The sequence below is a fragment of the Rhinatrema bivittatum genome, chromosome 6, assembly GCF_901001135.1.
Source record: "Rhinatrema bivittatum chromosome 6, aRhiBiv1.1, whole genome shotgun sequence".
Lineage (NCBI taxonomy): Eukaryota > Metazoa > Chordata > Amphibia > Gymnophiona > Rhinatrematidae > Rhinatrema > Rhinatrema bivittatum.
The window spans coordinates 211281065-211304482 of NC_042620.1; the positions used below are offsets into that span (position 1 = coordinate 211281065).

The window sequence follows — 23418 nt, forward strand, 5'->3', positions numbered from 1 at the left end:
CATCCACCTGCCTCCAGTCCTCCAGAATTACACCCTAATTTAGAGAAGTGTTGAAAAAGTTACCCAGCGGCCCTTCTCTATGTTCCCTTAATGCCCTCAGATGAATTCAACACGACCACCTTACTTTATCTACCTTACATTTAGTTAGCTCCTCACAAAACACTTTTCTGAAAATTGAAGTTTACCTCATTTTCAATTTTATTTGTATTCATTTTATGTGATCCTACTCCTAGCCTTTCCACAGTGAACAGCGAACAGAAAAATTTCTTAAGCAGTTTCACATTTTCCTCAACAGCTTCTACATATTCCTTCCCTTCATCTTTGTTGTCTCACAAAGCCACTTTTGCATTTCCTCCTATCACTAACATGTCTAAAAAAAAGTCTTGTCCTCCTGTTTTACCACATTTGCTAATTTGTTTTAATTTGCAGCTTTGCATTCTTGATCACTCTTCCAGCTTCTTTTTGTTTTTCTAGATGTCATCACCTGACTTCCTCTTTCTGCAATCACTTGTATTTTTTCCTTACATTTTTAGCTACTTCTTTAGAAAACCATAGCAGCTTGCTTTTCCTTCCTTTATTTACTTATGTAACAAAAATGCTAGTTGTCCTTATTCTATCTCCTTTTAGTTTTGCTGACTGATTTTCTCCTTCCACTAGATTTTCCCATTCAACTAACGACTCTGTGAGGACTTCCCCCATTTAAAAACATTTAGGGCCTGATTTTCTAAAGCTTTTCTCCCATTCTATGTCTATGAGAGAATGCTTTGTAAATCAGGTCCTTAGATTTCCTCTAATAATGAATCACGGCATCACTGGAATGCAGATGATCATGCACTATAACATTAGTTATCCCCATTGGTAAGCACCAGGTCCAGTATCTCCTCTTTCTGTGTGGGTTCCATTACCAATTGACTGAACAGTTCTCCCTGCAATGAATCCAGGATTTCCTTGCTTCTAGAAGGGTGTTGGGATGTCCTAATCAATATCCAGCAGATTGAAATTCCCTAGAAATAGCACCACCCTCTCATAGCAATTTTGTGAATATCCTTTATTACACTTTATTTTTCTTCTCTCTGCAATGGAGGTCTCTATATTACATCAGTATAAATAGATATTTAATTCCCTCCTTCCAGATTAACCCACAGCGCCTCCTCTTTACCTCAGAAGCCCTGCAATTCTGTTACTTGAATATTATTTGTTATATATAATGCCACTTAGAGATGTGAATCGGAACCGGAATCAGTTGGGATTCTGGTTCCGATTCACATGTGGGTTTTTTTTCATCGGGTACGATCGCAGTTTTGTTTATCGGCTGCGCCTGAGCCGATAAACAAAAAACCCACCCCGACCCTTTAAAACTAATCCCTTTGCTTCCCCCACCCTCCCGACCCCCCCCCCCAAAACAAAAAAACATTTTACAGGTACCTGGTGGTCCAGTGGGGGTCCCGGGAGCGATCTCCCGCTTCCGGGCCGTCGGCTGCCACTAATCAAAATGGCACCGATGGCCCTTTGCCCTTACCATGTGACAGGGTATCCGTGCCATTGGCCGGCCCCTGTCACATGGAGGGAGCACTGGATGGCCGGTGCCATTTTGCAAAATGGCGCCGGCCGTACGGCAACATGATTCGAGTGCAGGAGGTCGTTCCCGGACCCCCGCTGGACTTTTGGCAAGTCTTGGGGGGGGTCAGGAGGCCCCCCCAAGCTGGCCAAAAGTCCCTGGGGGTCCAGCGGGGGGTCCGGGAGCGATCTCCTACGCTCGTGACGTCGGGGGATAGGAACCAAAATGGTGCCGGTGCTACCTTTGCCCTGTCATTTGACAGGGCAAATGTAGCGCCGGCGCCATTTTCTATCAATGCACCCATAGCCCGAGAGTGGAAGATCACAACGGGACCCTCCCACTGGACCCCAGGTAATGTGAGACATTTGGGGGGAGTTCGGGAGGGTGGGGGATTTATTTTAAAGGGTCGGGGTGGGTTTTAGGGATGTTTTAGTGTGCCGGTTTCCCGCCCTCCCCGATTTACGATTTACATGATATTTACAAAAACAAAACCGCGACGATTCGATTCCCTCCCCCCCCAGCCGAAATCTATCGTTAAGACGATCGATCACACGATACACATCTCTACTGAAAAGATAGACAGCATGTGTGTAAATGTGTAATTAAGAGCCTATATAAGGAGAGAGAAAAGCATGTGTATATGTGAGCGATTGTGAGCCAGTGTGAGAGAGAGAGGAGAAGGTTCCAAGCAAACCACCCCTCCTTCTGCTAATTCAAAAACAATCTCAGGGCACCTGGATATCAAACGTCCCCAGGTATGCAGAGCAAAACATTTTTTGTATCCTTATTATTTTTCATTATTGGGTCTTTGTGTCTGCTATTTTGAAATATTTTATTGGTATCTAGAAATTTTTGATATGAGTTTTTAATTATTGGATATTCCATTCATTCGCTGTTTGAAATAATCTGTTCCTTTTGTTAGTATGGTTTTACTGCTACTGATTTTATATTTCTTGATTTGTTTTATAAGGATGGGTGATGTTTCTTTTTTTTCCTTTGTTACACTGCATACAGAGACCCTGGCTTGTTGCGGTTTCTAATTCAGTTTTTGTCTGCATGCTTCTAGTTATGTGTTTTGGTCTCTTTATTCTTTGTTAGGTGAGGGTCAGCACATGTGATTCAGGTGAGGTTTTCTGCTGGCATGTAGTTTCTGTGTAGGGCTCTATAGCAGCCTGATTTGTTTTCCTAATAGGAGATGTATTGGTGTCTTAAGGCTTGGTGTAATATTTTTAGTGTTGCCTTTTCTTAGGTTAGGTGGTTACTGTTAAGTGCTGAATTGGTGCTGTTTTGGTGTGTGATGTTTACAATTTATGCAATTTCTGTTCAACCAGAATACGTATCTTTTCCTTGTGTCATTCTTAACAATAAAAATAATACTGGACCTTTATTTTTTATTTCCACCGTAAATTGTAATGAGCATTGTGTCACACATGTGAGCGTGGTCTGTCAGGTGTGTCACGATGGGAAAAAGGTTGAGAACCACTGTACTATATTACCATGACCAACTCATTGATAAACAGGGACTACCATGGGCAATGGCCATCTTCTCTTTTTTTTCCCTGGCTTAAAAATGCCACCTCTGGGGCACGATCAAGTCCAACCAAGAGTCAAACTCAAGCCCTTCGTGCTATAGCATGCAACATTACAGAATGAGCCATGGGGCTGGTTCCACCAGCTGTCCAGTAATAACACTCTGCTTCGTGCTGATTTTGAAAAGTTACTTTGTTTCTCCATCTTACTCTGAAGTTTCATTTTTTTCTAAGGCCATGAGTGCAAGCAATTAACCTGTAGGTATCTTGGTCTCCTGAATAAGCTGGCTTTTAACCCACAAGTCCTGAACTTCAGTTTTAAACAATCAAAAATTAAATAAGAAAACTGACTCAAATCATCATGATATATTACATAAAATAAAAGCTGGCAAATTCTTTTCATGTGCTCCCTATCAGATAATGAACAACATTCACTTTCTGTAGGACATTTAATATTATCCAAGAGGGACGTTCTCAAAAGATTTATGAATGGCCTCTCTATATTCTTTTTCTAATATACTCACAGTGGACAAAGAAGGGCAAACTAGCATGGTTCACTTTCAGGTTCTGACTAGATATCTACAGACATTGACTATGTTTGGATTAAACAAATATTGAGATTTTATTCTTATCTGAACATTTTCAGCAGTAAGTTCAAACATGAAAATAACACTGGCCTATTCTGAGTACAAAAATTGAGTTTTAGGTAGTCCATAAATGCAGTGCATGCTAGTTTGCAGAATTACCAGGTAAACCAAACACATTTCAGATCCAAATTAACACAAGGCAGATGTGTCAAACAGTATAATTTTGACAAGATTAACTCAAACCATTTCTTCTACCAACTCCAGCACTGATTTATTTCATATACACAAAGTAATATGACATTTCACTTCTTTGGTTTTCTCTCATTCTTAGGGCAGCTTGTTTAGAGCTGTATTCTTGGATCAAATCCACTGCCCCAACTACCATATAAAATGCCATTAAACTGCTTTTTTTCTGATTCTGTTCTTACAGTATTTTAGATTTCAATCTTGAGGTCATCAAATACAATTACCCCAAGTTCCTCTTTGGCGTGCGTCAGTATTTCAGTCCCCATCATGTACTGCTCCCCTAGATGTCTGCACCGGAATGAATGACTCTTTTCTTTTATTGCATTGAATCTTAGCTGCCAAGCACTGGAATATTCTTTGAAACTCCTCCCAAGATTGCTACTCATTTTCTTTGCTCTGTCAGGAAGCACCACTTTGATGATTAAAATTAGGGGTATTTGGCTGATATTTTTAGCATTAGATACAATAAAAGATTAATAGGTACCAACAAATAATCTAAGAAATGTGAGGCAGATATTAATAATAAAAAGCTAATCTCCCAAATTTAGGCCTCTAAAATAGGTCCCTAAGTTTTCAGCAGAAAATTCATCTAAATTTAGGAACCCTAAAAGTTAGATTCTAAATTTAGCCTGCTATTTATTTTCTTAGATTTAGGCCCCTAAAGTAGGTGCCTAGTTCTGAAAATCAGTGCCACACTCCCAACTTTGTTTCCCCATCCTAACTCCACCCTTGTAACCACCGATGTTTTTAGTTTCCTAAATTTAAAAGCCTAATGAAATTAGGATCTTAAATTTAGGGACTCAAGCCCTAGTCAATTTTTAAAAGGGTTAATTTAGGAGCCTAATTCCAAAAGATAGGAGCCTAAACTCTTTGAAAATTTTCCCCAGTGTGACCAACATTTAAATATTATTTTTGAAGGATGTGTGGGGACTAGTTATAAAGGTTCACTGAAATACATTGAACCGGAAGAATTTTTTTTAATTCAGGACAGTAACAAACTATAAAATTGTTAAAGCCAAATGAGAAATAGATCTAATACAGGACAGTTGGCCACCTTATGTAAGAAAGACAAGCAACATGAATACTAGATGTGTTTTTATTTATTCTACAAGTCAAACAGGAAAAGAGAAAAATATGATGCCTTCATGCATTATCTTTCATCAAACAGCACTGCAGTATATTCTACAATCAAAGCCATTTTGAAAATTACAATACCTTGGTCCTCGTACACAATGCTCAAGACTGTGACAACTCTCTAATGGGGTGATCAGCAATACTGGTGTTCTAATTAAACTAATTACTCTTGAATAAAATGAGACACAGAAGGGTTAAAAATGACTTAGCTAAGGTCACATAGATTATCAGAGGCAAAGTGGGAATTCAAACAGAAGCAATAATTAAAATGTTAGATAGTTTTAGTATAATGTGTTTATCAGCATCCAATGATATTTTGTAAAATTTAGCAGACTAGATACGGAAATGTGTAATAAAGATGTTGAAAACAAAACAACACATCATAGCAAAAAAGATACAGCTCAAAGTGTGTCCTTGTACTTCAATATTATATGTAATTTTTTAATGTGAACATCAACTCCACTGTGTTAATAACAGTAAAATCCCTGACCATTATCCATAAAGCCTTATATTCCCATCACTCCAACTGGCTGGTAGATCCCCTCCAATTTGCCTGCTCGAATCGACCGACAAGGACCACTAACAAAGGGTCCCTCCATGTGCCATCCCTAAAGAAAGCACACCTCACAGCTACAAGGGATCGGGTGCTCTCCATTGCTGGACCTATGCACTGGAACTCACTCCCAACCCACCTCAGACTTGAACCTTGCATCACCAAATTCAGATCCCAGCTCAAAACCTGGCTATTCAAACAAGCCTTTCCCCAACACCCTTGATGAATATTGAATTGTGATGGATCATGACCTGAATTTGACTATGACCTTGTTCTTATGACATTATAGTTCACTTGTTGTTTGTTCCTATGCTTCTCTGCTCTCCTATTGGTTTTTTGTACCCCTTACCCTTCCCCTGTTACTTGTAATTTCCGTTGCTTTTGTTCCATGTAAACCGAGGTGATGTTTCGACTAACATCGGTATAGAAGACTCTTTAAATAAATAAATAAAACTTGAACGATGAGCCCCCGACACGGTATAAGATTGTTAAGGCTTGTTCTTCTGTCCCTCCCAATGCAGCCTATGGGCGAAACACGGGATCCGTGTCAGGGGACTCATCGTTCAAGTTTTACTGTTGTTAACACAGTGGAGTTGCCATTCACATTAAATAATTAAATATAATATTGAACTACAAGGACACACTTTGAACTGCATCTTTTTTACTATGATGTGTTGATCTCTTGGTGCAGAGAATTACTCCATTCACATTGGTGGAAAACAAAACAACAAACATCAAAGACTGGTACTTTCAAATCTTTACTTATTGATATCATATCATTAATGTATGCTCTTACTGGGGTTATCTTCACAAAACATATCATGCTTCTAAGCAAGTTGAAAACTAGTTTTAGAACACATTGAAATAAAATCAGGATTCCTATGATTCAGACCCTTAATTTACAGCATTTTTTTCTTGACATGCAAAACTGCCTGCTCTTCTGTATTGTCCACATCATCCAGCCTTCACTGACAACAACCCTTCTCTTATACTGATGCTGCTACCAATTCACCTCCTGGCCCAGTAGGTTTCCACATTTGCTGCTCTTCCTCCTCTTGCCCTACCATTTTTCTTCTTCCTTGAAGACCTCCATCACTCCTGATCATTTGCTGCAAAGGTAAACTGGCAGGTTGCACAAAACTGGCACATAGGCTGCATGATGCCGAGGGGCCACTAGTGAATCACCAATAATGCAGATTTCTGCGAATTATAATCAGCCATGGGCAAATTTAGTGCATTTCATGGGGTTGTCCAACGATTGTCCTTGGTCACTTGTTACCAACAGATTTCCAGAGATCCCTATCTTCATTAGTCTTACTGAAGCTTCTTACATCTGAGCCAGCTTCCTTCACTCCCTTACTGATACCTGAATGGAACCACCCCTGAATATCTTGAAGATATATTAGAGGTTAACGCCTGTTGTGATTGGCAATCCACAGGGAAGGCCGAGGATTGCCACAGTCACCATCCCTGAGCCAAAGGCAATATCCTCTGCCAGGGAACGGTCCCTAATGCTTGCATGGCAGGCCATTGCGTTCAATTTGCCACCACAATTGCCTCTTCCGATGCCAGGAAAAAACCCTGAATGGATGCATGGCAAGACCACTGCACTCAGTCAGATGGCGATGCTGATGCCTTCCCGGGCCCCTCCTAAGGTTGCATATGTGCCCAACATTGTTCATCTTAAAGGGTCCATGATGAGAAAATTCTGAGCAGTGCCTGATGATAACATCACCTGCTGGCCTATAAAAGGACATCTCGGCAGCTCCTCCTTGCCTCAGAAGTAGGTTGATTACCATTGGTATAGCTAGTTGCCTCGGCGTGTTCCTGGTCTTCGTTCTGTGTTTCTGGTCATTGTCTTGCAGTTCCTGGTCTTCCTGAGTTTTTTCAACTTCATCCTGTGGTTAGTCTTCAGGTCTTCATCTTTGTCTTCATCATGTGGTCAGTCTTCAGTTCTTCAGTGTCTTCTCCTATGTGCCTGTGCTGTTCCTCACCTTCCTGCCTCTCTTTCTGTCTTGTATTCCCTTGGATGGATCTCTGGTTTTGACCTTAGTTTGCTCGTTATTTGACTATGACTGAACTCTGCCTGCCACTGAACACTGCCTCACTCTCAACCATAATTGAAATATGTCTGCTACTGACCACGCCTGATTCTCAAATATGATTGAACTCCACCTGCCTCTGACCTCTGCCAGATTCTCGACCACATCTGAATTCCACCTGCTTTGACCACTGCCCATCTCTGACCATGCTTTACCCTATCATGCTTGTCTCCCCAGGCTTCCACCTCATCAACAGAGGCCTATGCCTAAGTCATGCTGGCTTCACACCTGAGGGCTCAACCTTAGGGGAATGAGGGCTGGTATCAGTTGAAGCTCAATTGGGCCTCTGTCACAGCCAGCTCTGCCAGATATTGGTGGGGACCTGCAGGGCTCCTCCCTGCACATTGCTTCAACTCCACCTTGGTCCAAGTGTCCATATCTGCAACAACACTAGTTGGGTGCCTTAATCTCCTTTTTTCCTCCCAAACCTCCTTCCTTCCCAATACTGAATGAAAATGTGTTCTTTGAATGACCTTTGAAAGAGCACTGTCTGAGAGATTCCTCTAAAACTCATTTCCTGAAGTTGTTTCTAAATTATATTGGCTATGGGGAATTAAGGCAGCAAACAAAAGAAATCCCATCAAACATCAAACAAAAAGAGGAAGGAAAGGTGGATATAACTTCCTTCAACTAAATTACACACAAAAGAAAACAGAATAGAAGCAGGAGGAACATCCTGCATCCTCAACCAAAAATCCACACTCTAAGATGGCGACTGACTTTTATAAAGCCAGTACATTAGCAATTCAGCAACCCACATAGGGGAGTTGCTACATAAGTAGATCTAAGAACATGAGAACATAAGAACATGCCATACTGGGTCAGACCAAGGGTCCATCAAGCCCAGCATCCTGTTTCCAACAGTGGCCAATCCAGGCCATAAGAACCTGGCAAGTACCCAAAAACTAAGTCTATTCCATGTTACTGTTGCTAGTAATAGCAGTGACTATTTTCTAAGTCAACTTAATTAATAGCAGGTAATGGACTTCTCCTCCAAGAACCCATCCAATCCCTCCTTAAACACAGCCACACCAACTGCACCAACCACATCCTCTGGCAAAAATTTCCAGAGCTTAACCGTGCACTGAGTAAAAACGAAACCTTTCCAACCAGTTCCAAATGTGCCACATGCCAACCAACATGCCAACAAATGTGCCACATGCCAACCACATGCCAACATTTACTACTACTACTAGAGGTGAGAGGTTGTATGTGTGCATGCAATGCAAAGAACTCCTGTCTCTCAGAGAACGAGTCCCAACTCCAGTCTAGCAGCCCTAGTGCTGCCTTGGAGGCGGAAGTTCTCCTGGTCAGAGAGTATTAATGTGGTGCAGCAGGAAATGATCTTGTAGCAGGGACCTGCTCTTCAGGTGATGTGCTGTCCTCTCACACCAAGGAAGTGTCTCCCAGGACTAATCTCCAGGAGGGAAGGGTTAGATCAGCCATCATAGCTGGTGATTTGATTTTTAGGAATGTAAATAGCTGGGTGGCTGGTGGACATGAGGATCAACTGGTAACATGCCTACCTGGTGCGAAGGTGGCAGACCTCACGCATCACCTAGATAGGATCTTTTTTTTTTCCAATAATTTTCCAAAAGAACCAAAGTACAACATTGAGGCCGAAGCCTATATCAATACAGGGATCACAAATGAAACAAATAGACATTTATTTTATTTATTTATAACTTTTTTATACCGACATTCATTTGCATATCACATCGGTTTACATATAACAGGGTTAATACAACATGATTTAGAAAGTGAAAAATAAGTTACATGAAACAGGGAGGCGAAGGAACAAGGTGGGAATGAAGTAGAAGAATAAAGGGTCCAAAGGGCAGTTGGATAGGTTAATAAAATGAAAGAAATTAACGTAAAATAAAATGAAATGGTATAACAATTTACAATATTCTGTGTTGATTTATATTCTAAATCATCCATGAAACCGGGATCCATACATCTCACTTTGGTATCCCCCATTTTTAACAAGATGTACCCTCCCATCCCTCCCCCCTCCTTCCCCATGTCTTGTTTGCATGAAGAGAGCAGTGTTCTCTGTTCTACTATTCATTTGGTATATATGTAGGATTTTAGACAGTGCTGGGGAACAGCCAGCTGTTGTGGTACATGGGGGCACCAATGATACAGAAAAATGTGGGAGGGAGGTTCTAGAAGCCAAATTTAGGCTCTTAGATAGAAAGCTAAAATCCAGAACCTCCAGGGCAGCATTCTCGGAAATGCTCCCTGTTCCATGTGCAGGTCCCCGGAGGCAGGCAGAGCTCTGGAGCCTCAATGCACGGATGAGATGATGGTGCAAGCAAGAGGAATTCAGTTTTGTAAGGAATTGAGGAACCTTTTGGGGAAGGGGGAGTCTTTTCCAAAGGGATGGGTTTCACCTTAACCAGGGTTGAACTAGGCTGTTGGTGCTAACTTTTAAAAAGGAGGTAGAGCAGCTCTTACATTATTATAAAGGAAAAAGCCAACAGTCTCTCAGTAGTGCATGGTTCAGATTGAGATATCTTCAAAGGATACTAATGAAACATTAAAGTTAGGGTATCCTAACACAGAGATTCCAATAATATGAAAAGTAGTCCATGTGCCTATAAGTAAAGAATCATCTGAGCTAAAAGATTACAAATTATTTCTGAAAACTGAAAAGCACAATGTTAATACAATAAAAAAACACACTTTGAAATGTTTGCAAGATGGGAGAGTTAAGAGTGTATAGCACTGAATCATGACATAGACTTATTTATAGATTTATTTATCACATGTCTAGAATTCTAGGTGATTTATAATAAACATACATAGTCAAATAAGCAACAATGGTAAAATAAAAACAGCAAAAATAAAAGGACATATAAACTTATCTAATAGATCCATTAATCATGAATGGTATTCAAATATAACTGTTAAGCCTGTATAAATAGACCTGTAGTATCTACCTAAAATCAATTAAGACTATTTCTATTTGTATCTGTTAAATATGCATTCACAATTTTGGTCCCATCTTTGGTCCCACTCATGGGTACAACTGTATGTTGTCAGCAAAAATTTGATACCCAACATCCACATCAGTGAGGGCATGACCAATAGGAGCCAAATAGATATTAAATAAAATTGCCGATAGAGAGGACCCTTGAGGAACACCTGTTTTCAATTTGAAAGAACTAGAGATTTCCCTTTTAGATACATCTCAGGGATATAGTGGAAGGAGGATAACCAATGGAATAGTGCTATACCGGGGTACAAATTATATCACGATACAGAGGAGCAACTTGGTGGTGGGGTGACGCTATATCTCTGGTATGCCATAAAGTCCAATAGGATAAAGATCCTGCAAGAGTCTAAGGGGGTCATTTTTCAAAATGCGGTAAGGCGTTTTCGCATGCGTTAAGGGCTTATCGCATGCGAAAATGTGTTTACCGCATGTGATCGCACCATATCGTATGGTGCGATGCAAATTCCAAAAATGGGAGGAGTTAGGGGCGGAGAGTGGGCTGGGTTAGCCTCTCTGTGAAGAGCTATCGCACAGCCATAACGCAGATTTTAACTACACCTCTTTGAAATGCGTTATGCAGTGCGATAGCAGCCATGACCATGCGGTAAGGTTTTATCACCATTTGTGATGTGTCCCGTAAGGCTTATTTCAGATGATTTGAAGGCTCCAGAGAGAGAGAGAGAGAGAGAGAGACTGGCCATAATATCATGGCCCATAGGCAGGTATTTGTATCCCTAGGGTAGGCCCACCTAGTAACTCAAGGTGGGGATTAGGTAAGTGTGTAAAGGGTTAGGGGCCACTTTGACATGCTACGTGACAACTACGAACAGAACAGTGGTCACTTGTGAAGATTTGCTGGCCTTCGGAGTGAGGAAGCTAGGTTGAGAGAACCTTGCCCAAATCTCATCTTGGAGTGAGTTTCCTCACTCCGAAGGCCAGCAAATCTTCACAAGTGACCACTGTTCTGTTCGTAGGTGTCACGTAGCATGTCAAAGTGGCCCCTAACCCCCTACACACTTACCTAATCCCCACCTCGAGTTACTAGGTGGGCCTACCCTAGCGATACAAATACCTGCCTATGGGCCATGATATTATGGCCAGGCTCTCTCGCTCTCTCTCTCTCGCTCGCTCTCTCTCTCTCTCTCTCTCTCTCTCTCTCTCGTCATTGAAAAACTGGTCCCCCAGTGGTTGAATGCAGGTAATACATCAGGTTTGGCACTTATCGCAGAATCTGAAATGGTATCGCAATGTGCACTAACTTATCTCTTCACACAGGTAATTATCGCAAATTGCAAAAAATACTATATTAGCATAAAACACGCCCCTTTTGCTATCGCATGCGGTACTTACTGCATTTTGATAAATCCAGGCCTAAATGCACAATCGGATCTTTATGGGTAGAAATTGATTGTGTATTGGGGAAGATTATAGCGATAGGAGAATACTATTGTCCACCTGGCCAAAACGATGAGGTGGACAGTGAAATGCTAAGAGAAATTAGGAAAGCTAACCAAAATGGTAGTGCAGTAATAATGGGATATTTCAATTACCAAAGTGTACAATATTCTTCTAACAACTGTACAAGAATTGTATGACCTTGAAAAAAAGACATTGTATCATAGAATTTAATTAAATAGGTATCAATGCTTAAACTGTAATGTTCACACATACATATCACATTTGTAGCTTAGGGACCTTCATAACATTCATGGTGCTGCAAGTTAATACTTGTGTTTTGCACCTGTGTGGATCATTTTTAATCATTGGTCCAATAGTCCACTGTGTAGACACAGAGTTATATGAGCTGAGCACAAACAGGGAAGTAACCCCTTTAGTTTTATACAAACAAAAAATTGAAAATATAAGAAAAATGTTTCAAAAAGCATATAACTCTGTGTCTACACAATGGACTATTGGACCAATGATTAAAAATGATCCACACAGGTGCAAAACACGTGTATTAACTTGCAGCACCGAGGATGTTATGAAGGTCCCTAAGCTACAAATGCGATATGTATGTGTGAACATCACAGTTTAAGCATTGATACCTATTTAATTAAATTCTATGATACAACGTCTTTTTTCAAGATATTTCAATTACCCCAATATTGACTGGATAAATGTAACATCAGGACATGCTAGAGAGATAAAGTTCCTGGATGGAATAAATGACAGTTTTATGGAGCAATTGGTTCAGGAACCGACAAGAGAGGGAATAATTTTAGATATAATTCTCAGAGGAGATTAGGATCTGGTGAGAGAGGTAACAGTGGAGGGAGCCACTTGGCAATAGTGATCATAACATGATCAAATTTGATTTTCTGACAGGAAGGGGGTCAGTAAGTAAATCCATGGCTCTAGCACTAAACTTTCAAAAAGGGAACTTTGACAAAATAAGAAAAATAGCTAAAAAAAAACAAAACCTGAAAGGTGCAGCTACAAAGGTAAAGAGTGTGCAACAGGCATGGACATTGTTTAAAAAAAAACATCTTAGAAGTGCAGTACAGATGTATTCCAAACATTAAGAAAGGTGAAAGGAAGGAAACAATTGCTGGCATGGTTAAAAAGTGAGGTGAAAGAGGATATTTTAGCCAAAAGATCTTCATTCAAAAATTAGAAGAAGGATCCATCAGAAGAAAATAGGATAAAGCATAAGCATTGGCAAGTTAAATGTAAGACATTAAAAAAACGGGCTAAGAGAGAATTTGGAAAGAAGTTGACTGCTGAGGCAAAAACTCATAATAAAAACATTTTTTAAATCTATCCAAAGCAGAAAGCCTGCGAGGAAGTCGGTTGAACCATTAAAGGATCGAGGGGTTAAAGGGCACTTAGGGGTTGGTTTTAAAACTTGCATGAGCTCATTCATGTGCGCTGTGCCGGGAGCGTCTGACCCCATCCTGCCCTGCCCCCGGACCACCCCTCCCTGCCCCCTCCCCATCCCTTTTTGCAAGCCCTGGGACTTATAAGCAACCCGGGGTTTTATGCATGTCGCTGGGCCTTTTGAAAATAGGCCCGGTGCGCGTAACCTTTTGAAAATATGCCCCTTAGGGAAGATAAGGCCATTGCAGAACAACTAAACAAATTCTTTGCTTCAGTGTTTACTGAAGAGGATGTTAGGGAGATACCCATTCCGGAGATGGTTTTCAAGGGTGATGATTCAGATGAACTGAACTAAATTATGGTGAACCTGGAAGATATAGTAGGCCAGATTGACAAAATGAAGAATAGAAAATCACCTGGACTGGATGATATACACCCCAGGGTTCTGAAAGAACTCATAAATGAAATTTCAGACCTATTAATAAAACTTTGTAACCTATCATTAAAATCATCCATTTTACCTGAAGATTGGAGGATGGCCAATGTAACCCCGATATTTAAAAAGGACTCCAGGGGAGATCCAGGAAATAATAGACCGGTGAGCCTGACTTCAGTGCTGGGAAAAATTGTGGAAACTGTTATAAAGAATAAAATCACAAAACATTTAGATAGATATGGTTTAATGGGACACAGTCAGCATGGATTTACCACAGGGAAGTCTTGCCTCAAAAATCTCTTATATTTTTATGAAGGGGTGAAAAAACGTGGACAAATTGAACCAAGAGATGTGATGTATTTGGATTTTCAGAAGGCATTTGACAAAGTCCCTCATGAGAGAATTCTTAGAAAACTAAAATGTCATGGGATAGGAGGCAATATCCTGTTGTGGATTGCAAACTGGTTAAAAGACTGGAAAACAAGAGTAAGATTAAATGATCTGTTTTCACAGTAGAAAAAGGTAAGTAGTGGAGTACCACAGGGAACTATACTGGGACTGGTGCTTCTTAATATATTTATAAATGATCTGGAAAGAGGCATGATGAGTGAGGTTCTTAAATTTGTGGATGACACAAAATTATGCAAAGTAGTTAAACCTCATCTGGATTGAGATAAATTGCAGGAGGGTCTTGTGCGACTGGAAGATTAGGAGTCCAAATGGCAGATGAAATTCAATGTAGACAAGTGCAAGGTGATGCACATAGGGAAAAATAATCTTTGCTGTGGTCACACAATATTAGGTTTCATATTAGGAGTTACTAGAGGTGCGATTTTGCCGAACCTTTCGGTTCGGCCTTCATTATCGGTCCGCTGTGGGAAATTTCATTTTTCCACAGTTCGGGTTGATTTTATTTCGGCTGCCCCCTGAAACGATATCCGAAACCCGCCCCGACCCTTCCAATTTAATTAATTAGAATGGGGTTGTAAAAAACAAACAAACCCACCCCAACCCTTCAAATTGAATTGATTAAAACCCCCCCAAAACCCCCCCAAAACTTGATGAAATTCCTTGGTGGTCCAGTGGGGGTCCCAGGAGTGATCTCCCACTCTTGGTCCATCAGCTGCCAGTAATCAAAATGGTGCCGATGGCCCTTTGCCCTTATCTGTCACATGGCTTGGTAGGATCAGGACGTTGCAGACAAGGATCCTTTATAAATTATTTTCTTAAATGTAGAAATGCATGAAGGGATTCAGTCAGCCAATCACAAATAGGTGCTCCCTTCCTTGTTAAGGCAGTCAGAGGTGCCACCAGTGTAGAATATCCAGAGATAAATTGGCGATAATAGTTGCAAAATCCTAAAAATTGTTGCAAGGCCTTAAGCCCGACTGGTTGAGGCCACTCCACGATAGTTTTAAGTTTCTCAGAATCCATACGAAGTCCATCTTGACACACAATATATCCCAGAAAAGGTAATTCTTTTTGGTGAAAAAAACATTTCTCTAATTTAGCATATAACTTGTTATCTCAGAGGTATTAAAGAACTTGTCTAACATGGATCTGTTGTTGCTGCTCAGTTCTGGAAAAAATTAGGATGTCATCAGGATATACAATAACATGAGAATATAACAGGTCTCGAAAAATATCATTGATCTTGTTTTGAAACACTGCTGGGGCATTACATAAACCAAAAGGCATTACTCGATATTCATAATGTCCATCGCGAGTGTTAAAAGCAGTCTTCCACTCATCACCTTCTCGTTTGCGGATTAAATTTTAGGCCCTTCTAAGATCTAATTTAGTGAAGATTTGAGCTCCTTTTAGTTGATCAAAAAGTTCCAAGATTCAAGGTATAGGGTATCGATTCTTCTTGGTAATGGCATTCAATCCTCTGTAATCAATACATGGTTGTAGAGACCTGTCCTTCTTCTTGACAAAAAAAAATCCTGTGCCTGCAGGAGAAGATGATGGTCTAATAAAACTTCTGGTTAGATTTTCTTGAATGTATTGATTCATGGCTTCAGACTCTGGTTCAGATAAAGTGTTCTGTCCCCAGCAGTGGGTACATGTTTGTGTCTGTATATGCTGTGCTTAGTGTTGAAACACCTTAGTATTGAAACACCTTTTTGTAACCCATGATAAAAACCTGTGAGCCTTGCCTTTAAGGGAGCTTGCCCTTAAGAGAAGTTCCCTTCATCCTTTGCTTTCTCCTACTTGGGAAGGGTCTGTATGCCCTCTCAATCTAACTTGAGTCTTCTTAAGTTCCTTATTGGCTCAAGGGACTGCTCTTCATGTCATCCCCCACCCCCTGTGTCACATGGATCCTAGGCACGCTACCATTGGATCTCACCCTCTAGCCCCAGCTTGTGGGGACGTTTCCTATAATCACTCTCTAAGACTGTTAGTCTCAGCCATGCTGCCTCAAAGCTAGAAGTGCCTGCAACCTCTGTGATACAATCAACTTTTTTACATTTCTTCCTATTGCTTTAATTCTAAAGATTAAACCAGATTCATAACCCTTTGTCTTCTCACCCTGTATTCTAAGGAACTCCATTCTCCCCTCTCCTGCCTATTTTCCAGCTACAAATATCTTTGCCTGGGGCTATATGTTTGGAAGCAACAATTGTAAGTAACTAAAATCTACTTGTGCAATAAATAATTTCAAATTTAAAGGTTCTTTGTCTGAAGACTGATTGGGAAGGAAAGTTAGCTGTCTGGATGAGGGGAACTTGGACGTTTTCTTTTGAGCCAGCACATAAAGCATAAACCCTTCCTCTGGGAGGAAGCTTCCCAGGGAGTAATTCTATTTCACAGTCATAGGAATGATGTGGTGGTAATATTTCAGCTTGTTGCTTACTAAAGATGTTAATGAATTTAGCATACTGGGGTGGTAGCCTGGATGAGAGTGGAACATGAAATAGTGGAGCTGGCTGGAAGAACTTTCAACAAACAGTTCTGACAACAGTCCGTACTCCAACTGGCCAATTCTAATGTTCCCCAATCAATCTGGGGTTGATGTTTTCTTAACTAGGGTAAGCCAGGTATTACCTGGTTGACGGAAGAGGGAAGCACATATAATTGAATAGTTTCTTAGCGCAGCAGTCCAGTTATTATCTGGATGGGAAGAGTAATCAGGGAGATCTTATCTCCCAATGGCTTTCCCGAGACTGAAGATAGAATACGTGGATTTTCCAATGGTATTGTGGGAATATGGTATCAATGTACTAGATCCTCCTCAATAAAATTTCCTGTGGCCCCAGAGTCCAAAAATTCCTGAAGATGAATAGTGACCCCCTTGCTTACTATAGATACTGGTATCAGAATTTGAGGAGAGGGCATGGCTGGACCCAGGAAGGCCTCTCCCACCAACCCTAAGCCTGGGAGTTTCCTGCTTTTGGGAGAGAGATGATCCTCTTCTTATTCGGGCACTTATTCGTGAAATGCCCTGCTCCTGCACAATAGAGACAAAGGTTAAGTAGTCTTCGGCGTTGTCTCTCCTCTGGTGTTAATCGGCAAACGTCGATCTGCATAGGTTCCTTAGGTAGTGCTTGTGGTTCTGGCACTTTCAGAATCGTGAGAGGATGTTGGAAGGCAGGAGCCAAGCGAAAGGTTCATCTTTGAGTGGTACATTCATGAGCCCTTTCCTGGAAATGTAGATCTAGCCGAACTGCTAGTCGTATTAGTTCCTCAAGGTTTTCTGAAGTCTCTCAGTTGGCCAATTCATCCTTGATGGTCTCGGAGAGTCCTTGTCGAAATATAGCAGTCAGACTGTCTTCACCCCAGCAAAGCTCAGCAGCCAAAGTATGGAATTGAATGGCATATTCCCCAACAGACTGGCTACCTTGATGAATCTGCAGTAGATCCACCGCCACTGAAGCTGAATGTCCAGGCTCATCAAAAATCAGGCAAAAATCTTTTAGAAAATGTTCCAAGTTATTAAGAAGAGGATCATCTCTCTCCCAAAAGTGGAGGCCAAAGCCAGAGCTGGTCCTTCTAAGAGGGATAATATAAAGGTGACTTTAGTTTTGTCTGTGGGAAATGATGAAGACTGGAGCGAGAAATGCATCCGACACTGATTAATAAATCCTCGACATTGCTGAGGATCTCTGTTGAAATGAGGTAGTCGTAACACGGAAGACGGGGTCGGAAGTGCTGGAGTGGTGACCGAAAGTGCATGCATTCGAGCAGCCAATCTTTCTGAAACTCCTGTGACTTGATCCAAAACCCCTTGATGCTGCTAGATTCATGTAGCCAATCTGGAAATGGTTTGTAGGGATCCATGGCCTCAGCTAACTGTTACAGAGTATGTTAAGTGAATCCCTTAGTAGACTTCAGTCTTACCTTAACCCATTGTAGCAGCTGACAGCAGGCAGAGAAAGTCCAAATCTGATCCGGGGTTGAGCAGGCAGCAGGCAAACATAGTCCAAATCCAATCCTAGGTCAAGGCAGACAGCAAGAAAAAAGCAGTACACAGTCCAAGTCAGGGCAGGCAGCAGACAACGAAGATCCAATCCAATCCAGGGTCGATGCAGGCGGAGAAGGTCCAAGGCAGGCCGATTTCACAACAGGCAAAGACACAGAGAAAACAGCACAAGCAAGCCTGTAGCTGAGTCAATAGTGTGCTGGGCTCAGGGCTTTAAATCTCTAAATTTCCCGCGCAAACGCGGGAACTTCCGGTCTTGCCAACACATAACTGAGGGGGCGGAGCTTGGGCGCACTGAAAGTCGGCCCTTGCTGCCACACTGCGCTGCTGATAGGGAGCCCGGACCTGCTGCCACCGACGGGTAACAGTGAGCTGCCTAAAGATTTCTCACTTTGGAACTGAAAAATTCCAGTTGCTGCTGATTTGAGACAAACATTTTTTTTTTCTTTTTTTTAGCCATTTTCATTGTACAAACTCCCTACCACTGCTGTTGAGGAACCTACTTAAGGAAAATCAATCAAAGGTGAGCTAACAGCAATTTGCAGGTTTATTAGGTTTACTAAGCCTCTTTGCTAAAAAAGAAAATAAAGAAATCAATCCTAATTTAAAAACAGCACAGAATAATAATCTAAAAACAAAAACTGTAATCAGGAACATAAACCAGAACAGCTCATTGTTTGTAGATATGCAGGACACATGAGAGCAGTCCAGTGGCTCAATGCTGCATGCAAAAGACGGGGATTTGATTCCCAAGCATTTGTAAACCATAGGGAAGAGGGAGTTTCAACCTTCGCATATTGACAGCTCCTAGTGGCCAGACTTACGGTGCACAGATATTGGGGCTGCAGAAGGAGCTACTATATGTGCCCTTGCCTGAAGACTGTAACTGCAATGGATGGGGCTGGATGAGGGAAGAAGGAGAGAGGGGTGTGGAATTTATAAAAGGTGAAAAGGCCCATGGTACTTGCAAGTGAAGGTTAATGGCATGGCATTGCAGTAGAAAACTGTTTCTAATTACGCTGAAAGCCCAAAGGAGCAGGAGGAGGAAACTGCCAGAACAAAATTTAACACGTGCAGTACATATTGTAAAGTTCAACCTGATGCGTGAGTTTTGTAATTTATATTGTCGGGAAATCTTACAAAATCAGAAATGTACAGACCTAGCCCTTTAAACCAGGGACTCCAGAGCAACCTATTGAAATGTTCTATATGCTACAATGTTTGTTGTTAAAGTGATTTGCAAACTACAAATATTTGCAGGTGTTCATTAATATTTTTAGCATAGCCAGCCACTGACTTTGACAAGATTTACAGGCTGGCGCTGTGTATGGCATAGCAGAAGTAAACGTGAAAAATACTGTGTTCCTGCCAGAATGATAAAGCAGTACTTATAGAAAAAATAACCCATTTTGGCTAATAACAATCTGATTTTGTAAAAGACACATAACTTGCACTGAAGTGCACAGACAGTTGCAATACGGATTATTAGCTGCAGTAATGCATCATCATAGCCAGTATCTTGTAATTTTTGACACAGAGGCATGTTCACCCTTCTTTCAGGGGTATGGATGTGTCCTCACTGCATTAGATTAACAGTTAAATACTAGACATAGGATTCAACAGACAATTATTTATCAGTGATTATAACACACATCAGCACTACTTGCCAAACCTGACTTCCTAAGGCGATATTAAATGTGCTTATGCTTATAATAGCAGTAAGTTGGTGTTTTTTCTTTTCTTCTAAGGAGGCAGTTCCCAATAATATCATAATATAATCTTATTCCAATCTGTGAAACCACTGGAAAGAGGCCTAATTTATGTTGTCTTCACCTCAACTTCGTCAGGAAAGCATTGAAATTTCTGATCATTCATGTTTCAAGATTTAAGACGCGGTGCAGAAAGAAAGATTATGAAGGTCATTTTAAAAGGAGTTACATGCGTAAATGTAACATACTATCCTAGCAATTTTCAAAAGCCCACTTACACGTGTAACGTGCATTTACAAATGTAAAACCCAATTTTATGCATGCAAATGCTTTTGAAAATCAGGCCATAAGTAATAAGTATACATTGTGCTGCATAACTGAACACTTATTTGAAACTGCAGTGTTTAAAAATGCCCTTCAGTGAATCAGGGAGCCATGAGTTGGATAACCTGTACAGTTACTGTTCAACATTCACAGGCACTGCTCTACCAGAGCATTGTACTCATCTTTTTGTTTACAAATGTTGCAGAATGATCTTGAGGTGTAACTAAAACACAGCTAAACTGCATTTTTTGGGTTCCGATTTATTTATTTATTTAGATTTATATTTCGCTTTTTGCAGTGCTTCAAAGTGGATTACATTCAGGTACTGTAGGTATTTCCCTAACCCCAGAGGGCTTACAATCTAAGGGGGTCATTGATCAAAATGCGCTAAGGTGCTTTTGCATGTGTTAAGGGCTTATTGCATGCAAAAATCCCCGTTAACACATGCGATAGCACCATTTTGTATGGTGCTATGCAAATCCGAAAAAGAGGAGGAGTGAGCTGGGTTTACCAAGACCTATCACACAGACTTAACACTGATTTTAGCTACACCTTTTTCAGTAGTGTTAAGCTGTGCAATAGCTTGTGTTATGGGGCAGTCAGGTGTTAGTGCATTTCACAATGTCTCTTGAAAGGCCTGTTTTAGGAGAGAGAGCGAGAGAGAGGGAGTAGGAGCTTGGCTATAGGATTCTAATTCCTCATCCCTGCAGAGTCGGATCTACAATTGGGGCTTTTTTGAATTTTGGAACTTAAGATATTTTTTAATGAAGACTGGTTCAGTTTGGATGGAAGGGCAATCCCCAGATATCCTGAAGGACTGAATCCAGAAGGATCTTTTTGCCTGAGCTAAGGAAGAAGCAAGGGAGAGGAGAATATCAAATGAGCTCTTGTGCTAAAGAAATCTGAGAACAAAGATTGGACTCTTGTATTAGAGACACCTGGATATCTTGTTGGTTTTTCGATTACAAGTTAAGGGGTGGATTTTAAAAGGGTTACGCGTGTAATATACGTGTGTAACCCTTTTAAAACCCCTCCTACATGCGCTGAACCTATTTTGCATAGGCCCGTCGACGTGCACAAGCCGGGCCTATGCAAATAAAGGTAGGGGAAGGGTTTAGATAGGGCCAGAAGGGAGGGGAAGGGAGGGGGAAGGGAGGGGAAGGTGCGGGGGGGGGGGGGGGTGTGGAAGGAAAGTTCCCTCCGAGGCTGCTCCGATTTCGGAGCGGCCTCGGAGGGAACGGGCAGCGCACGCAGGGCTCGGCGCACGCAAGGTGCACAAATGTGCACCCCCTTGCGTGCGCCGACCCCAGATTTTATAAGATATGCGCGGCTACGCGTGTATCTTATAAAATCTGGCGTACTTTTGTTCGCGTCTGGTGAGCGAACAAAAGTACGTGCGCGTGTGCTCTTTTTTAAAATGTACCCCCGCGGTTCTGTCCTAGGTCTTCCTTTCAATCTATACTTTTTCTCATGATGCTCTGATCTCCTTTCATAGCTTTTTCAGTACCACTTTTATGGCTCTCTACACCATAAATTTCACCTAGAATCTAGTCCTAAATCTCAGTCTCTTTGTCTTACATTGCTGCTTGGATGTCCCATCACAATGTTATACTTAACATGGCCAAGACATGCCTCATGCCCCCGTCCTCCCCCAAGCCTGCTTCTCCTTTTCTTTCTTTTTCTTTCTCTGTGGATGGTACTCTCATTTGCCTTGTTCACTTGGCTTGTAACCTTGTGGTCATCTTAGATGTCTCTTTCCTTTCCTACACTGATCCAAATGACTGCTAAAGTGTGTCATTTCTTCCTGAATAACATCACCAAAATCTGTCGTTTCCTGTCTAGTCATGCTACCAAAATGCTCATCCAGTCTGCTATCATCTTATCATTTCCATGATAGGCTCCTGTAAGTAGCTATTGTTTAATCTCTTGTATTTTTATTTGATGTTTTTTGTTTTTCAGATGTTTTTATCTACTGTATTTTTTTGTTGTTTATAGTATTGTGAATGTTCAATTTTTATTTGTAATGTTCATGTCTTTATTTTATCATGTTTTGATTTAATTGCTGTACACCACAACAGCCAAGGATTTTCCCTGAGTGAGTGGTCAATAAGATTGAAAGATAAATAAATAAATAATAATCTCTCGTTTAGACTACTGCAACTTGCTCTTTATGGATCTCCCATTGAACCATCTTTCTCCACTGCAATCTATTAAAAATTCAGCTGCATGACCTTGGCCCCCATCCTAGTTCAAGCTTCTCTTATTCATCTACAAATGCATTAAAGCTGCAGCTCCTCTCTACCTATCATCTCTTTTGTTTCCCTACACACTTCCTCAAGAAGTCCATTCATGAGACAAGTTCTTGTTTGTGCCCTTCTCTTCCTCTGCCAACTCCTGACTCCATGCTTTCCACCTTGTTCTTCCAGATGCGTGGAATAACCTTCCTCAATTGGTGTGTCATGCTCCCTCTCAGACCATATTCAAGTCCAGGCTAAATATTCACATTTTTGAGGCTGCATTAAAACCGTAAACAGTTATCTACAATAAATAGACTTCCCACAGACTCTTGTTTGTTATATATGTTTGTTTTGACTAAATTGTAAACTTGATAGAGCACAAACTATTTTTATATGTATCCTCACAGTGCTGTGTATGTGATTTAAAAATAAATACTAGTAGTTTTAGTTGATTCAGCCAGTGATACCATTTTTTGTAATCCTGACTGATCTAATATCTAATCTAGACTACCCTTACATCTTGCACATCACAGATCTCCCCTCCCCCCACTTAGATCTGATTTAGATTTAGATTTTATTAATTTATGAATCACCTAACACAAAAGAGGACTTGGAGATGTACATAATAAAATGTAAAAACAGAATAAAACTTAAATGAATAAAAAAAAGTCATTAAATATTACAAGGTCAGCATAAAACTAAATAAAACAACACTAAAAACATGACTTCCAAAAAATAATATAAACAATAAGAAATAAA

General features: G+C 40.8%; 1 long non-coding RNA gene across 2 annotated transcripts in view; it reads left to right on the plus strand.

The window, feature by feature from the left end:
- Nucleotides 1–23418, plus strand: part of LOC115093262 — a 201592-nt gene that overhangs the window by 19899 nt on the left and 158275 nt on the right. Inside the window, exon 1 of one of the 2 annotated variants that reach the window (XR_003857256.1) lies at nt 18846–18912. The exons of the other annotated variant lie outside the window; for it this stretch is intronic. This is a non-coding gene — a long non-coding RNA (uncharacterized LOC115093262). Of the gene's footprint in view, nt 1–18845; nt 18913–23418 lie in introns of those variants that run through there. 2 annotated transcript variants of the gene reach the window in all.